Raw genomic sequence first — 24806 nt, 5'->3', positions numbered from 1 at the left:
CAGCTCAGGAGGAGAGTGAATTCACCCTTCTTCATCTTTTTCTTTTCAATTTATTTATTTATTTTCTTTTTTTAAAATTTTAGAATATTATGGTGGTACAAACTTTTTGGTTGCTTATATGGCCTTTGCATTCCCCAATCCAGAGCTACAAGCATGCACATCACCCATACAGTGCGCTCCGCACCCATTAGTTACGAGTTTACCCATCCCCTCCACTCCCCTCACACCTGCCCGGCAACTGATGAATATTACTTCCATGTGAGCCCCTACGTGTTGATCAGTTAGTACCAATTTGACAGTGAGTACATGTGGTGCTTATTTTTCCATTCTTGTGATGCTTCACTTTGAAGAATGGGATCTAGCTCCACCCAGAATAATATAAGAGGTTCTAGTTCACCCTTATTTTTTTATGGTTGAATAGTATTCCATGGTATACATATTCGACATTTTATTAATCCACTCATGTATTGATGGGCACTTGGGTTGTTTCCACATCTTTGCAATTGTGAATTGTGCTGCCATAAACATTCCAGTGCAGATATCTTTATTGTAAAATGTCTTTTTTTTTTTTTTCCTTTGGGTAGATGCCTAGTAGTAGGATTGCTGGATCAAAAGGTATTTCTATTTTTAGTTCTTTGAAATATCTCCAAATTACTTTCCACAGAGGTTGTACTAGTTTGCAGTCCCACCAGCAGTGTAAGAGTGTTCCAATCTCTTTGCATCCACGTCAACATTTGTTTTTTTGGGACTTTTTGAAAAAAGGCATTCTCACTGGATTTAAGTGATATCTCATTGTGGTTTTGATTTGCATTTCCCTAATGATTGGAGATGTTGAGCACTTTTTTATATGTTTGCTGGCCATCATTCTGTCTTCTTTTGAAAAGTTTCTGTTCATGTCCTTTGCCCACTTTTTAATGGGGTTGTTTGATTTTTTCTTGTTAATTTTCTAAAGTTCTATATAGATTCTTATTATCAGCCCTTTATTGGATGTATGGCATGCAAATATTTTCTCCTATTCTGTAGGTTGTCTATTTGCTCTAATGATAGTTTCCTTGGCTGTGCAGAAGCTTTTTAATTTTATAAGATCTTGTTTAATTTTGTTGCTGCTGTGATTGCTTTGGGGATCTTCTTCATAAATTCTTTACCTAGGCTGATGTCTATAAGAGTTTTCCAAACATTTTCTCCTAGAATTCTTAAGGTTTCATGTCTTAGGTTTAAGGTGTTATCCATTGTGAGTTGATTTTTGTGAGAGGTGAGAGGTGCGGATCCAGTTTCAATCTTCTACATGTGGCTATCCAATTTTCCCCACACCCTTTATTGAATAGAGATTCTTTTCCCCATCTTTTTGTTCTATTCAGGTCCTCAACAGATTTGATGATGCCCTCCCACATTGGTGCAGGCAATCTTCTTTACCTTGCTTATCAATTTAAATGCTAATCTCTTCCAGAAACACACCCACAAGAACACTCAAAAATAATGCTTTACCAGCTATCTGGACATCCGTCAGCTCAGTTAAGTTGATACATGAAATTAACCATCACATCTAGTCTTCTCTTGCCAATAACCCTGGTATTCAAGAGAGGGTGCATATTGTTCTAGCACTTACTCATGACAATCTGTTATGGTAGAAGGATGAAATAAAATAATTTATCCCTACATTTATTTTTTATTTTAATTTTTATAAATTGTAATACAAAACTATATTAGAAGTGGTAATAAAATTAAAAAAACTATACTAGAAATATTTTCCTTTTATGGGATACAGATTTTTTTAAAAAGTTTTGATAGTCCCTCAGCCTTGGATTAAGTCCGTATTTTAGCTTCTTATAATCTTTTACACCCTCTTATGCCTTATTTCACTGGGTATACTGAAATAGGCATTTTCATTCTGAATGCTTCTCCTTTCAAAGAAAAATAATATACCTACAGATAATTACAAAACTGCACACCTGTTCTTAAATAGATAGTTTTTCTAGGGTATTTGGAGTTTATTTTTACAAACGGTAAAGTACTATTGGCATTCATAGAGTAAAAAGGAGTTTCTTCAATTTTCCTTGAACTTTTTTTTCTTGACTTTTAGAAATATCATTTAGCTAATGAAGTACTCTCTTTTCTCTCCAATGCCCAGAAAAAGTGAAAAAAAAAATTGTCTTTGCAGAGAAATATTAGCTCTAATAGCCAATGTGGTGAAATAGAAGGGCATATGTATTTAGGAGGAAATATAAAATAAATATAACTTCGAAGTTGTCCATTAATGATAACCTAAAATGAATGACTGATGTTGTGTTTTCTTAGGTAAATTTTGGGTAATGATCACATTTGTCTGTCTCAAATTAATCTGAGTTTATTTAGATATTATATTCAGATCAACACAGACTTCTCCTTTAACACTCTCCAAATATATCCTGATATCATTTTTCTTTTCTTCAATTCTTTCTTCTTATTGCCAGAAAATCATTCTGGGAAAAATTACCCATCCCAATAGTTTTGTCAACCAGAGAAATGGAGAATTTAGACACAGCCTGTTGAATATCTCAGTTCACATTCCTGATGAGTATACAAATATCCCCCAGCCTGTCAAAGAGACACTAATTGTGTATCATTCTAAAACCATATAGTTTTAATTATATTTTGCAGTTTAAAAATATTGTAATTATTTTATTATGTGTGAGTTTTCTTAGAATAAATACTGAACTGTTAAATAATGAATTGTGCCATATAGTAAATTTTATTTACCTAACAATATCTCTCTACTTTATAGATTATTTATGTCTCTTTTTGATATGTTATATAGACAATTAAAATAGGCATATTTTCCAATAGCCAGTTTTACATGATCTAATGGAGAGCAACATCATGCTTCTAGAATCAGCATGATAAAGGATGGTGACAAATTTGTATTATATTGATATGTGCACCATTAAATTAAGCATTTTCATATTTAACTCATATCTGAATTTTTGTTTTAAGGGCTATCATTTGCAACTAATAATTATTTGCTAAAGTAATCATGTAATAATTATGTTAATATTTACATTTTTCTTCTTGAGATAATTTTAAAGCACTTTATGATTAAGATCCTTTGAAAGACTCAATATGCAAACTAGTAAATAGATCAAGAACTTCAGTATCATCACTGGCAACATTTACTATGTCATTGAGTGTTTATGGTTTAGTTCTAGCAATTAAGCTGGAGTATTATTGTACCTGCAGTTAAAAACTCTTTTAAATCATCCAGGCAAACTACTATATTAAGTTAAAATTATAATAAATTTTTATAAAGTATGATTTTAATTTATTGCATTCTGGGTACTTTTGCATTGCTCATAATTCGTTTTATAAAATAATATATATATAAAAAATGAATTTTAATTACTTCTGTATCAATATGATTGATATACAATTTAGTATACGTAATGTAATCTATTTACATTTTTCTATTTTGGTAAAGGAAATAAAAAGAACCACGATCTTTTCCTCAGAAAGTAGTAAACAGTAAAAGAACTCACACATGATGACAATTTTAAAGTTTCCTTCTCCAGCATATGGACACAGAGATTTAAAGTTTTTGATCCCAATAGAAACATGGAAAATATCTCAAAAACATTTGTAGTAAAATAGGGATTGCATTTCAAATCTAATTGGTATATTTACAAAATAACTGAGAGAATAAGAGGAGGTAACTGGGGAAATCAGGGGAAACTATAACTCTTTTAAAAATCATAAATTTGAAGATGGTGGACTAAAAGCAGCCCGCCCATGCCACTCTCAAGGAGTACTACCTGTGGAGTACTACTCAGCCATGAAAATGAATGAAATAATGTCACTTGCAGCAAAGTGCATGGAACTAGAGAACATAATCCTAAGTAAAGTATCTCAAGAATGGGAAAACAAACACCACATGTTCTCACTAATAATTGGGAGCTAAATGATGAGTACGCACAAGCACAGTGAAATGCAAAGGACACTGGAAACCAAGATTGGGGGAGAGTGGGAGGAGGGTGATGGTTAGAAATATACCTAACTAGTGCAATGAACTCTATTCTAGTGAAAGGCACAATAAAAGCCTAGACTTAATCATTATACAAGCTATCTATGTAACAGAAACATTGGTACCCCCTTAATATTTTAAAATTTTTTAAAAATGTGAATTTTGAAAGGCATAAATTAATTTGGGAAAATGTTTTAGACAATTAAATTTTGTGATCATAAAAATTATATCTTTGTGTTACTCAATTAATAGAGGAAAAACAAGTACATGACTTCTTTTCTTTGAGGTCATTTTTCCCTGGCAACATAGTTTTCATTTATATGATTTTTTTTATCACTAAATAGGTAGTGAAAAAATGTGATTATAGCTTAAGTGTAACATAAAGGGGGAAATATAATGAAGTAGACCCATAGCGTCTTTCCATATCCTTCTTTTAGACTTACACAAAAATAGAAATTTAGATTAAAGAGTGACTTCTGTGAACATCATAAGTGTATATCTCTACATAGTGGCATAAAAGTTGTCCTATTTAAAATTCATTATCTGTATTAACTACCTCTCCGCTGAAAAAATGATTCAGTTTGACCAAAATATTTTGGAATTTTAATAGATTTTAAGAACTGAGAGAAATGTTCCATGGAGAACATTATATACTGATTTTGTATACTTATGTCGTCTTTTTGAGTCATGTAATTTTAAAGCATTACTTTGTTCTTGTTTAGTATTTAATGGAATTTTACTTTTATAAATTATATAAATTCAGTAAAAAAGGAAACCTACTGTCTATGTTTTTCTCCCAAATAGAAAATATTAATAGAATCAATCCAATGTTCTCTTCTAAGGAAAGAACATCCAATTCTGGAGACGTAGAAGAGTGGACTAGTACCTTCTGTTTTGTCATTTCCATGCTACCTTATACCCATAGTGTATCATTGCAGCATCATTGTACCTTATTCATAAAGAACATATATACACATAATGAAAATAGATAATTCATTCACTTTGTTTTTCTTTTAAATAGAATATTTATTATCTATAAATGAATACTTTCAAAAATTGTCATGAATAAAGAACAGCAGTATGTGATGATATTTTTATTTCCCAGTCAGCTACATCTCTCTAGGTTTATTTCTGATCCCATGTCTTTCCTTTACACTGATTAATCAGTAAGTGGAATTTCATGTCAATAATTCCTTTGCTTTTCTCTATATTATTATAAAATATGTATCTGGAATCTATGGTTTGTTTTTGAAATGTATATAAATAAATTGATATATTTATTTATTGGCTTTTTCCCTTAAGCACATTAAAGTTGATATTAAGTTGATTTTTGTTTGCTTATAGTATTACATTGTATAACACTGCCACATTTAAAATGCATTACATGGGATGGACAAAATCCCTGATTTACTAGACATGTTACTAATTTTTTTTTTTTTGGTCCCTTTTCTATCTTGGTAGATTTGTATAAGGGTCTCTCTGGAGTAAATGCCAAGAGTAAATTTTCTAAATAATACCAATTTGTTTTCCAAAGTACAAGTTGAGGTTTGAATATCCATTATTAATATGTAAGTAGGCCATTGTCTATACTTTTGCTAAATCTTGGTATTGACACTGTTTTTTTTGTCCTTGAATTGGGTGTCAAATGACTAAGGATTAGCATTTGTTACACTTTTATGAAATAATTATTTCCTCTACTATGAAGTGCCTGCTCAATAATTTTTGCCATTTTAAAAATCAGGTTGTTGTTTTAACACTTAATGGTTTCCAGGGGCTTCTAGATGTCTTGTTTTGTTTTATTTTATTTTTTTCCTTCTTCTTGTGTTAAATGCCTACTAATCAGTTATAAGTTATATTTGTTGAAAATACCATCTATTGATGTGTAGTTTGTATTCACTTCTTAATAGTGAATATTGCTAAGGAAAATTTAAATTCAAATTAAAATTTATGTATTTTTTTCACACTTTGGGATTTTTGTAGTAGACATGAAAACTTTACCTACTAAAAATGTATGCATACATTCTCTTATGTTGTTTTCTAAAAGTTTTCCTTTCAGAGTTAATTATTTAACCGACCTAGAGTTTTGGACTTATTTTCTGTTGTGTAATACACAGATACCTTAATTTTATCCTATATTGTCAGTCAATTATATAAGCAATATATATTGAAAAGTTCCTCTCATTTTGGTAATATCATGCCTGTCAAATACTAGGTATTCACATATACTTGAATTTTTTCTGGGGTTCTTTTCTGTTTGACTAGTCTACCTGTCTTTCCTAATGTTAGTACTACACTGTTGTAGTGTTATAGTTACCTACCTCATACAAGGGAAATTTATCCTGCCTTACTATTCTTGATCAAGTGTATTTTGACTATATTTGAAGGTCTTCATTCCATATACATTTCAAGAGTGGATTGCAGACATCTTTAAAAATAAATTTGAAATTTATTGAACCTATTGATGGCGAAGATATGGAGAGATAGGAACACTCTTACACTGCCGGTGGGACTGCAAATTAGTGCAACCTCTGTGGAAAAGAATTTGTAGATACCTCAAAGAGCTTAAAATAGAAATACCATTTGAGCCAGCAATAGCACTATGAGGCATCTACCCAAAGGAACAAAAGTCATTCTATAATGAAGACATCTTCACTCGAATGTTTATGGCAGCACAATTCACTGTTGCAAGGATGTGGAAACAACCCAAGTGGCTGTCAATCCATGAGTTGATTAATAAAATTTGGTTAATGTATACAATGGAATACTACTCAATTATAAAAAACAATGGTGATCTAGCACCTCTTATATTTTTCTGGATAGAGCTTGAGGCCATCACAAGAATGAATTATCACAAGAATGGAAGAATAGGCACCATATCTACTTGCCATCAATTTGACACTGACTGATCAACACTAACGTCCTCACACATTAGTAATATCCTTTGGGGGTTGGTGGTTTGGGGGTGGGTAAACTCACAATTAATGGACATGGTGAGTTGTAGAGGGGAAAGGGCATGCCTTAAATCATGGTTTGGATGTGGCAAAGTCATAACATGTAACGAAAATGTTTATACCCCCATAATATCCTGAAATAAAAAAAAACTAGTAGAACTCACAGCTCTGAAATCAAATGCCCACAAATATGCTTTTCCTGAAGATGACCATCACAATTTACAATACACTAGAAGGGCTTCATGCGTATTTCCTATTTCTCCACACAGAATAGGAAAATGATGCATGCTTCCCGGTACACAGTTCCGTATATGTATTTTACTTTATCAAAGAGAATCTAACCTTTTATTCCCTTTTTTCTTCATTTTTTTCTTTTTTTGTTGCAAATATGAACGGTTGAATGCAATGAGTCTTATAGTTTAGAGCGACTTTCTCGATATATAAGGCACTATTTTTTACTTAATTTTAATTGAAAATTTAAATTGTCATTTTTGTCTATTTATGGTGTGCAAATGATGTTTTGACATATGTGGACATTGTAGAATGGCTAAATCAAAGGTGCCAGTATTTTTATCAATTATTTTATTTTCATAATCAGTACCGCTATCAACACAGAGAAAACAGCAAATATATCCTTTAATTATTACGAAAATAGTTTTGACCTCATACACCTCCTGACAGGATCTCAGGGATCCCCGCAGGTCTAGATACCACACTTCAAGAAGTGCTGCCTAATGAAATATTCTATGTCATATATTTTCACTACCTCATATTTTATGCAAATATATCATATGGAAGAACAACATGAAATCTGATATAAGTTTGTGGGACATTTTTAATGAATAATTATATAAATAACATTACTACCATGTTTGGGCTCTCATTGTCACCAACGTTGTGAAAACACCTGGAAGGGAACTGGCCTAGTTATTGCTCTGTGAGCCCTTTACACCAGGGCTACTAAATCATTGTCATTTAAGAATATAATTAGCACATCTCATTAGCTAATGAAGATGATCAGCATTAAAATTCTTTACCTTTATGGTTCCCCCTTTATCACAATTTAACAACAATGCCACTTCAGGGTAATAACAAAATTGGTTCACAAATGACCCCTACACTAATGAACAAGCAGCACCTTGTATCAAGGAGCAAAGGACTATTTAGTCATTATATTCCTAATTATATTATGTAGTAGAGTTGTATTGCTGATGACTTTCCAATGTGATTCAGTCAATACATTCTGAATTATCATTTTCGTGTTTGAATTACAAAGCCATACTACACAGAATATGTCTATTTTCTTCAGCAATCCTTAGTTAGAGAACACTTATATTTGATGTCTACATTCCAAGAATTTAAGTAAAGTATGAATAATGATCCATGCAAATATGCTATAAAAACATTTCATAAGTAATGTGCTCTTATTTTAATTTGAAAATGTTCTACTTTTTCAAACTCTTTATTTTATTTTTCTAAAAATTCATTTTCCTCTTTTTTAATGTGAAATACATATGTATTCATAAGAATATATGAAATAATAAAAAATTTTCAGTAATTGTTAACATTCTCAAAAGGATAAAAGAGAATGAAAAAATGGGGGGTTACTGAACTAATGAATTTCTATTTAACTATTCAAACCAAAAAGTTGAAGTATAAATTCATTGATTTCTGATATCATTTTGAGGGTAAATGTTTTAGTCATCTAATGGTATGTGACAAATTATCACAAACTTAGTGGGTTAAAAAAGCATTCATTTACCTCATAGTTTCTGTGAATCAGGCTTCAAAAACTGAGTTAGCTGGTTCTCACAAGGCTGAACAATGTGTGAGCTGAGGCTATCATTCCATGTGAGGCTCGAAGTCTTCTCCAAGCTCATTGAATTTGTTGAAAGAATTTAGGTTTTTGTAGTTGTGGTACTCAGTTCCCCATCTTTTTGCTGGCTATCAGCCAGATGTCTTGTTCAGCTTGTAGTAGTCCTTAGGTCTTAAACAGAATAATATCTTCTTTTTACAAAGCCAACAGGAGAATCAATCTGATAGGATTGAGTCTTATATAACATCACATACTGATAGACTGACTATCCCATGATATTTTTAGGTTCTGCCCACACTCAAGGTAAGATGATGACTTGGTGCCTGTACAGTAGAGGGTGGGACTCTGCCACCCTCTGACTAGAACTATTTAAGTCCTTCTGAAATGTAAAATATATTCACTCCTTCCAGTATTCTCCAGAGTCTCATCCCATTATGACATAAGCTGAAATTCCAGAATTACATTCATATCTCATTCACTCAAAGTCTAAAATATAAATTAAGTCCAAATATATATGAGAGGCCTGAATATAATCCATTAAGTAGAGCTCAGGGGGCATAATTCTCCATCTGTGAACCTGTGGAAATAGAGTGACAAGCTTTCGGTTCCCCAACATGTTGTTTTTACAATAGTGGGACAGGACGAGGACATTAGTTATAAACAATCTGGTTCAAAAACTGGAAAATGGAAGATAAATAGAAATAATTGCTCTGTAACAGTTGTGAAATGTTGGATTTTCTTGATTAGGTTTCAAGACCTGGATAAAAGGCTTGTGGCTCTTAGTTGAGAAAATCTGTAAACTCTTAATTTCTTGAAAGGGACTTAGCTTGACTAAATGTTCTGAATTTTTTTTTTTTTTTATCTTTCTAAGGTTTTAACTGAAGGTTGTGCACTCACACCCTCCCCTTGTTTTTATTGACTAAACTTTAATCAGGCATTTTGGACAGGCATCTTTTGCTATCTGGAGAGCCCAATAATTTTCAAAATCATCCAGTTCCCCTTTTTTTTCTTCTTTCCTCAACATATCTCTCTTCTCTCACATTTACTACAAGCAGCAAGGAGACACCAGGTGGCATTTTTGGCATTTGGCTATATAATTGACTCTTCAGCAACATGGGATTAGGGATGCTGATTCTCTGTGTAGTCGAAAATCCATTTATAATTTTTGACTCCCTAAAAATTTAACTATTAATAGCCTACTGTTGACCAAAAGCCTTACCAATAACAGAACAGTTGATTAACACATTTTGTATATTATACATATTATATACTGTATTTTTACAATAAACTAAACTAGAGAAAAGAAAATGTTATTAAGAAAATCATACAAAAGAGTACAGGCATGGTGGCTCATGCCTGTAATCCCAGCACTTTGGGAGGCTGAGGCAGGATGATCACTTCAGTCTAGGAGTTTGAGACCAGCTTGGGCAATATAGTAACACATCATCTTTACAAAAAATACAAAAATTATCTGGGCATGGTGGCACATACCTGAAGTCCCAGCTACCTGGGAGGCTGAGATAAGAGGATTCCTTGAACCTAGGAGTTTGAAGTTGCAGTGATCTATGATGATGTCACTGCACTCTAGTCAGGGCAACAGAAGGAGACCCTGTCTCAAAACAAACAAACAAACAAACAAATAAACAAACAAAATCATACAAAAGAGAAAATATATTTACTATTCATTAGTGCAAGTGGATCATCCTAAAGGTTTATGTCCTCATTATCCTCATGCTAAGTAGGCTGCTGAGGAGGGGGAAGAGGGGTTGATCTTGCTGTCTCAGTGGTGGGCAGAGGCAGAAGAAAATCCACATATAAGTAACCTGTACAGTTCAAACCCATATTTTTCAGCCACCAACTATATATGCAATTTCCTCATTTAAAAGCTCCGATTCCCACAAAAGCACAGGACACAGTTTTGCTAATCTTCTCTCACTCTATAACACCAATCTGTCTCCCTTTTTCTAGTTTTCGGTAACATTCTTCACTTTCTTCTGAAACTTCCCTGACAGCATCTTCCAAATTCAGTTTTCTAACAATATTTCCAATGGGATTTAGACTTCCCTCTCATGCTTCTTAAAATCCTTCCAACTTCCACCAACTTTCTGATTCCAAATCGCTTTTTTTTTCCTTAGGTATTTGGGCAGCAGCACTCAATTTCCAAGTATCACAATCTGTATTAGTTTTCTATGCTGGGTAAAAAATTATCTCAAAGTTTTCATGGATCAAGAGTTTAGACATCACTTACTTGGGCTCTCTGATATGGGTTTCAGAAGCTGAAATCAAGATTTTTTTTTTATTATTATTTCAACATATTATGGGGTACAAATGTTTAGGTTACTTATATTGCCTTTGCCCCACCCGAGTCAGAGCTTCAAGCATGTCCATCTCCCAGATGGTGCACAACACACCATTAGGTGTGAATATACCCAACCTCCCCTCTCCCCTCCTAACTGCCTGACAGCTGATGAATGTTACTGCTATATGTACACATAAGTGTTGATCAGTTAATAACAATTTGATGGTGAGCACATGCGGTGCTTGTTTTTCCATTCTTGTGGTACTTAACTTAGTACAATGGGCTCCAGCTCTATGTAGGATAATTCAAGAGGTGCTAGATCGCCCTTGTTTCTTGTGGCTGAATAGAACTCTGTGGTATACATATACCACATTTTATTAATCCACTCATGTATTGATAGGCACTTGGGTTGTTTCCACATCTTTGCAATTGTGAATTGTGCTGCTATAAAAATTCTAGTGCAGATGTCTTTTTTATAGAATATCATTTTTTCTTTTGGGTAGATGCCCAGTAATGGGATTCCTGGATCAAATGGTAGTTCTTCTTATATGTCTATAACTTGACATTTCTACTTGGATGAACATCCAAACTTCTATCTTTGTTTTTCTTTATAGCACTTAGGATGTTCTGATATTCAATATATATTTACCTATTTGAGTATATATTTTTCTCTTCTCCACCCATCTCAGCCCCCAAAATATAAGTACCATGATGGCAGGTGCTTTTCTCTCTTTTGCTCACTGCTGTATCCCCAGTACAAATAATAATGTTTGGCACACAGTACTCAAGAAATAGTTGAGTGAGCATTCCTGTTGACCTGTTTCCAAAGTATTAGAATCTTCTATTTCACCTTTATAAGTGTCATTTTCATCAGTTTGAAGTTATAGGTAAAATTATATAGTTAACTAAAGATATGTCAAGCTTATTTTGGCTAATAAGTTCTGGAAATAAGAATAATTCTATTGTCTTTTGCTTTTAGGTTCTGAAGGGCGTTTACTATACTCTAATGTCACACATTTGCCTCTAATTTTTCTTATTTGTTTCTTCTTATTGACTTTTCAACATTAACACTTCAAGCCAACTGAAATTATGTTATATACATTATAACACCAAATTTTGTTTAATTTACTCAAATATCTAATTGTCACAATTTCAGAATATACTTCATATTGACTTAGATAACACCCTTTATATAACATATTATATTTTAGTTTATATTGAACTGTGTTTCATGCTTTTCTATGCTGATTTTTCATATTCTCTTGGTTTATAAGTACATTAATGACTGAAGTAATAAGATATTATATTTTAATAGTAACTTTCATAAACATTATTTTAGTGTTATATAAAATCACTACTAATATTTTATATTTTAATACTGACCATATACAAAGCACAATACTAAGTGTTTAAGTGGATTATAATCCTCAAGTTAATATTCAGTTCTCTAGAAGAGGCATATTGTATCTATCTTAATATGTTCAAATATCAAGTGTTCAGCGAATAAGACTAAATTGCCCAAATCGATACAATTAGCAAAGAGACAGTTAAAATTCTAACTGAAGTTTCCATCTCAAAATGTTACACCGTCAAAAAACAACTAGAAGTTCAAACCTTTAAAAATTTTACCTCTTTAAAAAATGTATTTGCTATCCAATCTCAGTTACATTTAATGTATAACATAATGAATATATTTTAACTATGCATAGATTTATAAAGTATTAAAAGAGGTTTTATATATTTTTTCCCTCCAGGACTCAACCATAGCAATATATGAGAAGAAAAGATACCACCAAATGTTCATTAAGTGATTTATAAGGTAAATTTGTAATCTCCATCATATTTAAAATGTTGTAAAATTTCAAAATTGTTGTTATACAGTTTCTCATAAAGACGTTCTATAGTTATAGTGAACTATTTGGAGATTTTGCAGGGTAATTTCCTTCTGTGTATTAAAATTACTCTTTAAAAATGTCTAACCCATTATTGTCTCTAATAAACTTTTTCTCATAGGCACACTTTTCAAATATCATAGGACCAGCAAAGGGGCATAGACATTGTGATAACTTTTATAGATGTTCCTAAATTTTCTTTAACAGTTCAAATGTAGAAACATAACTGTTCCTGCCTATTAACCATAATTTACCTGTGTAAATCTATTTTATAGGTAAGATTTATTAAAACAAAAGCCCTTATCTTTGAATAAAATTAATTATAATAGGTATAGATATTGAAAAGAGTAAATTGATAGAAGATAATATATAACTTTTACCATTTTGGTGAGTGATTAATGACATCTGATATACCATTGCTTTGAATAATAAAAAAATCTTTAGTATTTGAATTTCTTATCAAAAGATGAAATATAAGGAAATAAGGAATGAGATCAAATATACTGTTTTACTTTGTGTAAAGCATATTTTATCAGACATTCTGTAGAGCTGTCTGAACTTTTTAAGTTAGTATGCATATATCTTATTAAATCCTCATCATTTATGCCAATGGAAAGGATTAAATGCAATTCAAACCTTAGATATTTTCATAGTCAAAATCTGTTTTATACAATGTGCTTGTTATTATTTTTGAAAGTCAACTCTAAATATGGATCTGTTCATTTGATAATATGTTAATTGTATATGCTTGGCCATTTGTATGTATTCTTTTGAGAAATTTCTATTCAGATTCTTTGCCCATGTTTAATAGCATTTCTTGATTTTTTTCTTATTGAGTTGTTGAAGCTCCTTATATGTTCTAGTTATTAATCCCTTGTCAGATGGGTAGTTTGCAAATATTTTCTCCCATTATATGGGTTTTCTCTTTACTTTGTTGTTTCCTTTGCTGTGCAGAAGGCTTTTAGCTTGATGTGATCCCATTTATTCAATTTTTCTTTGGTTGCCTGTGCTTTGGGGGTATTACTAAAGAAATCATTGCCCAGATCATGGTCCTGAAGCATTTTCCCTATGTCTTCTTTTAGTAGTTTCACAGATTGAAGTCTTAATATGGCTGAGATATGGGTTTAGTTTGATTCTTCTGCATGGCATTAGTTAGCAGAGCAGTGTAAATCAAAACCACAGCGAGATATAATTTCACCCCAGTTAAAATGACGTTTATCTAAAGACAAATAATAAAGAATGTTGGTGAGGATGTGGAGAAAGGGGAGCCCTCTTATACTGTTGGTGGGCGTGTAAGTTAGTGCAACCACTGTGGAGAATAGTATGGAGGTTTCTCAGAAAGTTAAAAATAGTGCTATAATAAGACTCATTAAAGCTAATGCTGGGCATATATCCAAAGGAGGGCAAATCAGCATATCAAAAGGATATCTGAACTCCCATGTTTATTGCTGCAGTATTCACAATAGCCAAGAGTGGAATCACCCTAAGTATCTATCAACAGATGACTGGATGATAAAATTGTGATGCATATACACAGTGGAATATTATACCCTTACAAAAAGATGAAATCCTGTCATTTGCAACAACATAGATGTAACTGGAGCACATTACATTAAGTGAAATATGCCAACACAGAAAGACAAATCTCCCATGTTCTCACTTATATGTAGAAAAGAAATATTAAAACAGTTTATTTCATGGAGGCAGAGAGTTGGTCTCATGATTACAGAGGCTGAGAAGGGTAGCAGGGACTGGGGCATAAATTGGGGATTGTTAGGGGACAAAAATATAGTTAGTTAGCTAGAATAAGCAATAATTGATAGGACAACAAAGTGACTATGATCAACAATAAGTTAGGGCATACTTTAAAATAATTAAAGAGTGGAGTTGGAATGTTCCTAACACAAAGAAAGGATAAATGCCTGAGATGATGGATACCAAAATTACCTGATTTGATTAATTCACATTGTATGCCTGTTTTATACAACTCTTATGTCCCCATAATAATTAGAAATTAAAAATTTAAAAAATAAATGAATAAAATGTTAGTAGACATTGTTCAATTGTTCCCCAAAATTTAGCTGTACCAATTTATACTCCTAAAAAATGTAAAGCAACAACAAAACTAAACCAAACTCTGTTCCATTAAGTCAAAGATATAAGCCCACACAGTTTTCTAGTGTAATCACCTCCTGCTTCATCCCCCCTACCTGTCTGTTTCCTCAGTCCTCCTGAGAATACTCCAACCTTGATCACATTAGAAACTCTTAGCAAGGTTGAATTTTTCTTTCACATAGGCTGAGAACATATCCTTGTTGCAAACACATTTTTTTGTTGTTGTTTAAAAATGTATTTTTGGAGGCAGGAATACATAGGAGTAAAAGAAAACAAGATATGAAAACCATGTTATGAAATATTTTTGTGGGATACATGGTTTAATGATCTTAATAAATCAATCAGTTTATTATAAATAAGCACAACTTTACCTATGGCTGTGAGCATACTTCATCATTATAGGAAAAACACAGTGGGTTTGTAAATGTATGTGTGTTTGTGAAAAAATTCTCTTCAATTATGCCCTAGGATACAAATTAAAAATGCATAACTTTGGACCTTAAAATATTAAGTCATAATTTATTATTAAATTATTTATGATGTATAAATTTTACAACACTATCTTTAAGTCTATAGGTAATTGTAGACAGAATTATTCTAACACTGAATCATTTATTCTTCATGTTGGAGCTAAGTTTCATAGCCCAACTTTAGAAAGGGTTATAGTGGAGCTTGTAGAACATTACAAATTTTATCTTACAAGGTAAAGTTAATTACACTTTTAATGTTAGCCAATGTTTCCATGGCTTTAGGTCACATTCACACAGAGTTCTTTGTAATGTAAAGAGGAAGAATATGATACTATTCACCTGCTAAATTTAATTTGAATACATTTGTCAGACTCCAACTTATTAAAACATTAAAAAAAGAGAAAGAAAAAAGAGAGCTGGAAGAAGAGATTTTTACCTTGTCTTTGTAAGTTGAACCCAAACCATGTTTTATATTGAATTTGTATTAAATCCCACTTAAGATTTGGCTCTTCTACATCATTCTTGAAATGCTATTGTAAAATGTAACATTTTGAGGACTTGAATATCAAGACAATTTAATGAATAAAGACAGACTGGCGATTAATATCCTTGAAAAAGGAAATTTTTCTACTACATTAGTTATTAGTGTTTGTAATTTTCACTTCAATTTACATTTTTTTAAATCTTTGGTTTAAAGCCAGCAGTCTCCTAAGTTGAGGGTATACACTTACATTTCAGAAGGATGTTCACACTCTACTTCTCCTCTATAATTTATAATAGTAAACCTTCCATCAAAATTTTCTTCAGAAAGATTTTTCAAGAAAACATATTTCCATTTTAAATTAATGATTGACTTACTTTTACAATAGAATGCAAAATATGCCTATTGCGTTTTAATCAAGTGGAACCACAAACTGCATTATAAGTTAATAGTTAATTGTTGTTCCATAATTTTTAAATTATCTTTTTTGGTGTGCAATCAAGGTAAACTATCTATCTTTAAAAGAAATGATTGTAAATACCAAATTTGTGGAGATTTACACTCAAAGTTTACTTCATACCATTTCAATGGATTTTTTTAATATTTCCTATATTATTACATAAAGAAACAAGTAAACTGAATAAATTTATATATGGAAATATGTAAGAGATTTTGTAATTCTGTAGTCATAAATATTTATTTAATGTATCCAGTAAGTGATTTGTGTTTATAAACTCATTTACTCCTCAAAATTAATCTGCAATATAGTGTGATTATTGCTTTCCAGAAGAACTGTGTATAAGATTGAAATGGTGTGAATTTATAAAACTTTAGTTTAATTTTTAATTTATAATTTATTTTGAGGGAAAAGATTGATTTATTTTTCAACTCTTAGCCCCTCTATTTATTTTTGTATAGCAACTGAAGCAACAAAATTAATTATATAAAGTTTAGTATTTGCTTACATGTATGTTCTTAAGTAAAGAGTGGTAAAACTTGTCAAATGTCGTCCAACAAGCTGCAGGGGGTGTCTCCCTGCAGGTCACCCAGGATTGACTTGCTTGTCTGTGTTTACTTTGAACTGGTAAAAACTCTGATTTCTAGTTATAGTTGTTGAGATGTATATATTCTGTTTCATAAAGAGGTAATTCCGGAAATGGGCTTCAGGGAGTTTTCTCTTAGAGGGAAAAGTAGCCCTCAACATTTTCACTGCTGCTGCTGCTGCTTGTTTGGGTGCAGGAGTCAATGGCAAGGAAAGTTTGTGCTGTGTTTCTGGTTTGAACATTTTTCTCTTGTCGTGTAGCCATGGTAGATGTATAAGCACTTGCTTTTCTCCTGGGGATAGAATCAGGCTGACAGTTTGTGAGAAAGAATATGATCATGTACTTTCAAGTTTCTTGCACATTTGTTGATGAACAGCATTATTCATGTGGCTTAAAGTCAAACATCTCGTTCACTTACTCAACAGTGTCAGCTATTTGAAATATTTCTCATTGAGGAAACAACCTGAATTCAGTTCGCAGTAAATCTGTCACTTCAATATTTCCAATCTCAACAAAATCTTCAATTTCTTCCAAAAATAACCTCATGAGATATTTTTATAAAACTCAATGGTCACACACTTCATGTTTAATTTACATAAATCAGTGGAAAACTAGTGTGTAAATAATTGTTTTCTTGGAAGAGTATAAAGTAGAATTATTATTTATCTGTTAGAAAAATGTGAATGTCTTTTTTCAGCTAATTGCAAAGTTTCCCATACACTTCCTTGTTTCCAAAGATTCTAGAACATTCCTCTTTAATTAACATTTTTATCCCTTTTCCTGTTATTAATTACCTAGGAACCCTATATCTATTCAGAGTTCCTAAATGCTTTGTCTTAAACTATTCACCTATTAGAGAATGTCTTACTTCTTACCTATTCTGCTATCTTCACAAATGTAATTAACCTTGTTGAAGAGAGTGTCATCTTATTTTATATATGTATATATATTTATTAGACTATATATTCTACCTCTCTGCCTACCCTACTGAGTACCCCTCTCACCAGGGTTAAGTAGTGTTACTCGGTATAAAATATATTAGTAAATATTGAATTGAACTAAGGGAAGAAAGTAGTAAAGGGCCGATCTAATGGAATGTACCTGCAGAAATACACATAGAAGCACCAGAAGGCCAGGTTTGATGAGTGTTCAGGGAGGAATGGAATCTTGACTCTTAATCCATTTGTATGAACTAGTTTACCAGATTAACAGAATATTAGGCTGGGCTGTTGGGAAGGCATTGACTGGAGGAATGAATTATAGTTGATATGGCTTTAGTACATGAGAAGAAGAGGAGAAAACTAGAAGGAAGGATGTCAAGTGCTGAGCTGAGTAACCTACTATGTGAGGTTTCCATGATTAAAGAAAGATTTTCCAAATGCCAGGCATTTTCATTTTATGCATGTAAAATGTTGGATGCCCGCTCTAAACAAGTTATTATGTGATTGGGACATACAATTTAATTTAATATTTACAATAATCCAATTAAACAGGCATTTTTATCCATTTTACTGATGATGAAACTAAACCTTGATTGATTGTGAGTCCTTCAACCATTGGGAAGGTGGGAGTCAATACAATGTTATTCACCTAGATATGTATCATGTTTGAGGTGGTCTGGGAATTAGAGCTCTTGGCTTCTTTTAATTCTGGTTACATGATTTTCTTTGAATTTTACTTCCTGCTTTCCTTCAAGTAAAATATTAGAACTCTTATTTCAAGTCCTTTCAAGGCATTTCAGTTTATTTTCTTCTTATACATTTTTTTCTGTCTAGAATTTTTATACCTTTCATCATATTCTCAGGGGATCTGGCACTAAAAAGGGTTTTGAGTAAATAAAAACAACAACAAAGGGATAGTCAAAAATCATACTGAAATATGGATCATTTGGAAAACACAGCTGTGTTTGTAAGTGATTTCCTAATTACAGTATGCAATACTTGATATACACAAATAATGAATAGTCACCTGAATAAAGTTTGTGCAAACTGAGAGGGAATTTTTATAAGGCAGTTTTGTAAAAGGATACTGTGGCTTCTGTACCTATCTCTGACTTAATTTCTAGGTGTTTAATTTGATATTTTAGAGAATTAATTCAAGGCCAAACAATGTAGTAAGCACTTGTATGTACCTACTACCTTTTGTGTTTAGCAGCACTTTATGAACATAAACCAGATATTTTTCCATAATTCCATTTACTGTGGCTTCACCTTCCCCAAATTTTGATAGTCATTCTCCAACTCACCATCAACCCTCCCCTCCATTAAAACAAGGACAACAACAATCACAGCATCTCAACATCACTGTGTTGTTTTTCTTTTAAGTTCTTGTAATCTCTTAGCTATTGCTACATTAGCTGTCTATAACTCCCTTCTGAAAACATGTACTGCAATGCAGTTAAGATTCAGAGCTACTTAGAAAGTAATTGCCAAGGAGTGACACCAAATACTGAGGATTTCTGTGCTACCACAGACCTATGAATGTTTTTATTGTGTGTTGTGTGTATGCATGTGTTTTATATGTAGTGTATATGTGTTTAAATAAGGAACAGTGACCTATCTCAAATCATATTATTCAAACTTCTAAGAATTTTTGAGTAATTACCATGTCAAGCGTTGTTCCCAGCACTGCAATATAACTTAGTTACTTCTCTGGGTGTTCTTAATAATCTACTACTAATAAGGTAGATATTACTATCCCCATTTCTTTGGAGAAGAACTTACTAAACAACTCAATATAGATTAAGTAGATCTTTACACTCAGATTCTCTGGCTATAATTCTAGAACTTTCTTTTGTATCACAACTGGCCTATTTGGCGTCTATTCTTTTTGCTTTTCCCTTTGCTGTGATTTCTTTTGTACATCAAAAAAAAATTGTTTTTGGTAACAGTTATTCTTGGATTAAAATCCAGGCATATTTATGGGGTATAAAAATGATTTAGAACCTCTTTTGATACAACTTCACTTGTTTCAAACAAGCATGTACTATACCATAATATGCCTTGTATTTCAACATTATTGAAGCAATAGTGTATCCAGATGGTTTCATATGAAGGTAAAATAAAGTTTGGGACTGATTTTAGTGTAAACACAGGTTTTATTTATTAAACCTGCTCTGCAAGGACAAGAAACCCCTTTATGCAGAACTGAAGACACATCTACTAACAAATGGTTGTTTAGTTCTGATTTAAGTCACTCCTGGGTACCAGTAAATCACCTAGGGAGAGAGCAAGTCAAATATATAAGATCTTTACGTTCTGAGGTTTGTTGTAAACTGTTGCTTTACACAGTTAAACTCAGACATTAAATCTGTTGCTTAAAGGCTGAATAAATTACAGAAAAAAATGGGTTTTTTGTGTATGTTTGTTTGTACGTATTTCTCTCTCTCTCTGTCTGGCTTTGATTCATGAGATTGATTCACTTGGTCCTTTATTTATCTTACTGGGATATAATTTTCCAAAGTTGGTGTAGAAAAAAAGGACAAGTGACAAAATGTATTTGATAATAAAATAATATATTGTGTGAAATCATGTACAATTCAAAGAAATTATCTTTTTCTTATTTTGGAAGTTTTGAAAGTCATAAATGTCAAGAAAACAAGTAGTTTTTGCATTTATTTATCATAAACAAACTTATTTTATTTCCATACAGTTCAGATCATGAAATCTTGTCAATTTTGTAGGTTTAAATTATTTAATGAATTTTATAAAAATTATGAGTAATTGAGATTTTTCTAATATTTTTGGAAGTGGAAAATGTATTTAAATATGTTTTGGTTGTTCTCTTCCGTGGTGGCAATGATGAGGCGAGTTTAATGGAGGCATATGGGGCCAGGACATTGAGTATAGGATGACAAATCTTATAGTCTTCTAAAAGAACCCATTGCCATGTCAGAAATAGTTGTTTGAACAGAAAAATATTAATAGGAAGTTCATGCTTGTGTTTCATGCTTTATTTGACAGTCTGATTCTGAAAACTCTATTACATTAGTTTAGATCATGCAAAATGGAATTTCAAACATAAGATTCAGCTGGCCCCACCAGAGATTGTTATTAACTCATTTGTAGGTGGTAATTTATGGTAAGGGGTATTTATTTGCCTTTCTCAATTATGTTGAAATTGTAATATTTGCAACATTTATCTTCTGAGTAAAATATCTAAATACTAGATAATGCACTGTTTCACTCAATCATAAAGTTTTAACTGAACAATGTTAAAAATTTTTAATTGAGAGTCTCAGGGTCTGGGCATCGCTGGCAGCTTTGCTTTTTGACTATTATTAGCTGTGTGACCTTGAGTAATTAGTGTACACTTTCTGGGCCTCAGAGTCATTATTTGATAATTAGGGTTGGGAATGAAGTGGTGGTTGCCAAGTGCCAATTGTTGAACCAGGGTCTTTCTGTTACAAAGTGTTACTGGTCTAGATTACAGAGACAGAAGTCATTACTGAGTTTATTGTAATGGTATTTGCATTAACAGTTATGCTTTATTTGGATATGTTTAAATGTTAAATTATATTTTCATTAAAGTTTAAGGGACCATAATAATGAAATTTAATTTTAAGATGGTCAGGATTCTGTTTGGAACAATAAAAATGTAAACATATATTTTGGAGACAGAGAGGTTTCTATTTAGACAGTATGCCAGATGATAATAGATAATAAAGAATCACTGATGATTTTATTAACTTTAATAATGGTATCATATTAATCATCATGTAAGAAAATATGTTTATTGTTTAGTGGTTCAGGATAAACAACTTAGAAAGAAATTTCTTGATATAAAATTTTCTATAAAATAATTTATCAAAATACCATATATAAAGCCTATATGCCAAAATGTTCATAATTGTTAAATCTGAATTAAGGATGGAATGTGATAGCCTACCAGTATTCTTTCATGTAGGCATATTGGTGGTAAATGACTGCCCAAGTATGGGCTAGATTTATTGGACACCTTTGCAGACATAAAGTTCTAGTACATGGATGTGAATGAATGTGGATATCTCCTTCCAGGACCAGCCCATGGACATCTGTGTCTGCTTCTCCATGCTGTGTTCACTTTCTGGCTGTCTTATTGGAATAGAAATTACACCCATGAAGACCTTAGAATCTATGTATTGAATATAACAAAGGTTTTGACAGACTGGGTCCCCCCCACTGATGTCTTTACTTACTCAATACTTTCATATGACCAGCAAATGAGCATCAGTTACATTTGAGACATTATAAAATTTAGAATTAATTTCAGTACAAAACTGTCCTTATCATAAGTCATACAGTGATGTTTGTTTTGTTAGTTTTATTTTTTTATTGATTTTTAATGAAGCAGTCATTACATATGGCAAAGTGAAATGGTTTGGGTTTGAAGGAGGAGAGGAGGACTAGGTCAGAAATAAAGTATACAACATTTAAATGTTTTTATGGGATCAATATATTTTGCTCTCTACTCTTAGGTAAAATAAAGCATTAACCTTAGAACCTAACAAATTAAATCTACACTTGGATGCCCACTATTGTTTTTCTTCTTTAGTATTAACAATCATGTTATTCTTGATCTTTCCCATTTTTGTGCAAATATACATATATTTGCTCTTTTAATACACGTTATTTTATTTTGCCTCTTCAATTTAGGATAAATCACATAGTAAATTCTCCTTTTGGGAAGTCTATATCCTCTTTATTTCTTTTTCCTTAACATCTCTTTGCTGAAAAACATGTGTGCCTCATTATAGCCAGATATGAATTTCTTAAAAGCCAAATCTAGGAGACTCTTAATTAGGAATAACACAAGCAATAGTGATGAGAGGTAATTGAAGATGAAGGTACATTTGAAGAATTAACAAGTGTTTCATATTCTCACTTAATTGTAAATAATTTTAACATTAGAGAGTAAAATCTGGTACAATTTGAAATAAATATATACTATGAAATCATCAGCACAGGCAAGGTGGTAGATATTTCCACTATCTGGAAAAATTTCCTTCTTCTATTTTGCAAATCCTTCTTTAATAACTCTCTCTTCCCTTCCATCGCTTTACCTGGTTTCTGGTACTATAGACTACTTTGCATTTACTAGAACTTTCTATAAATAGAATTATGCAGTATATACTGGTTCTTGTCTACTATCTTTTATTAAGCATGATTATTTTGATATATCCATATCAGAGCATGTATCAATGATTCATTCTTTTTTATTGTCAAATTGTATCCCATTTGGAATATTAAATATATCACTGTTAGATGTCTTAGCCTGCATCTACCGAGAGATATTGGGGTCATCTCCAGATTTTGCATATGGCAAATAAAGTTGCTATGAACATTCATAGTCTTTATGTGGACACATATTGTCTTTTCTCTTGGGTAAATGCCAAGGAGTAGAATAACTATATCATATGGTCAATATATGTTTAACTATTAATATTTTGTAAAGTGATTGTACAATTTTACATTCCCACCAGTAGGGTGTGAGTTGAAGTTCTTCCACATCCTTGTCAACACTTCGTATTATCCATCCTCTTGATTTTAGCCAATTTAATAGTTGTGAAGATGTCTGTCATTGTTGTGTTATTTTATATTTTCCTACCAACTGATGTTGGTCTTCTTCTCATGTGCTTATTTGCCTCCATATATCTTCTTTGGTAAAATGTCTGTTCAAATTATTCCCTGACTTTTATCGGGCTGTTTCCTTATAGAGTCTGAGATTTCTGTGTAAATTCTGAATCCAAGTAAAAATGGCTTGCAAATTATTTATCTCAGTTTATCGCTTATCTTTCATTTTCTCATCATGTATCTCTTAGACAGAGAGAGTTAACTAGAAATAGAGATTATACTATTGTGATGTTATGTCTTATATATCTTTGCTTTACCCAAGATCACAAACATTTTATCTTATGTTTTATTGTAAGAGGGTTAATTCTGTACATTGTCCATTTAAGTCTTTGATCCGCTTTGAGTTGCTTTTTGTATATGGTGCAATGTATGGATACATTTTATTGTCCTGGCACAACTAGTTGCAGATATGATCCTTTTTTCCTAGTAATTATCTTGGCTTATTTGCCAAAAATAATTTGCCCATATATAATTGCATCTATTTCTAGACTCTCTATTGTATTCCACTAATCTATTAATATTTGTCTACCTTTATGACAGTACTACACTGTCTTATTTAATGTAGATTTATAATAAGTGTTGAAATCAGATATATTAGTTTTCTTACTTTTTAATTGTTGATTTGGCTATTCTAGGTTCTTCACATTTCCATGTGAATTTTAGTTTGTTTTTATGAAAACGTTTACTTGGATTTCAGTTGGAATTGTGTTGAGTCTGTAGATGAACTTGTGGAGAATTGATATCTTAAAAGTACTGCATCTTCTGTCATGTGAGCAGTGTATTTATCTCATCTTATTTAAATCTTCTTTAATTACTCTCATCATTGTTTTATAGATTTTTATAGTGCAGATATTTTGTGTACTTTTGTCAAATTTATCATTAAATGGTTCATACTTTTAAAATGTGGTAAATGGCAGCATATTTTAATTTTATGATTCTTGCTAGTATATAAATTGATTCTCTTTGTATTAGATTTTATATCTTACAATTTTACTTAACTAAGTTATTAAGTATAGTACCTTTTTTATAGTTTCAATCAGATTTTCTACATAGATAATCATTTCACCTGTGAAAGAAGGAAAGTAATACTTCTTCCTTTCCTATTTACTTGCCCTTTATTCTTTTTCTTGCTTTATT

The 24806-nt window shown here is 31.8% G+C and overlaps 1 protein-coding gene across 1 annotated transcript in view; it reads left to right on the top strand.

Moving 5' to 3' along the window:
* Positions 1 to 24806, top strand: part of CDH18 (cadherin 18) — a 690430-nt gene that overhangs the window by 159039 nt on the left and 506585 nt on the right. The window contains exon 2 of the mRNA XM_045566567.1: positions 12812 to 12876. The gene's annotated coding sequence lies outside the window, so the exon portion shown is untranslated. The remainder of the gene's footprint in view (positions 1 to 12811; positions 12877 to 24806) is intronic.

Source organism: Lemur catta, chromosome 12 (assembly GCF_020740605.2).
Source record: "Lemur catta isolate mLemCat1 chromosome 12, mLemCat1.pri, whole genome shotgun sequence".
NCBI lineage: Eukaryota > Metazoa > Chordata > Mammalia > Primates > Lemuridae > Lemur > Lemur catta.
Note: the sequence above shows the minus strand (reverse complement) of the source record. Positions and strands in the feature narration are given on the sequence as shown.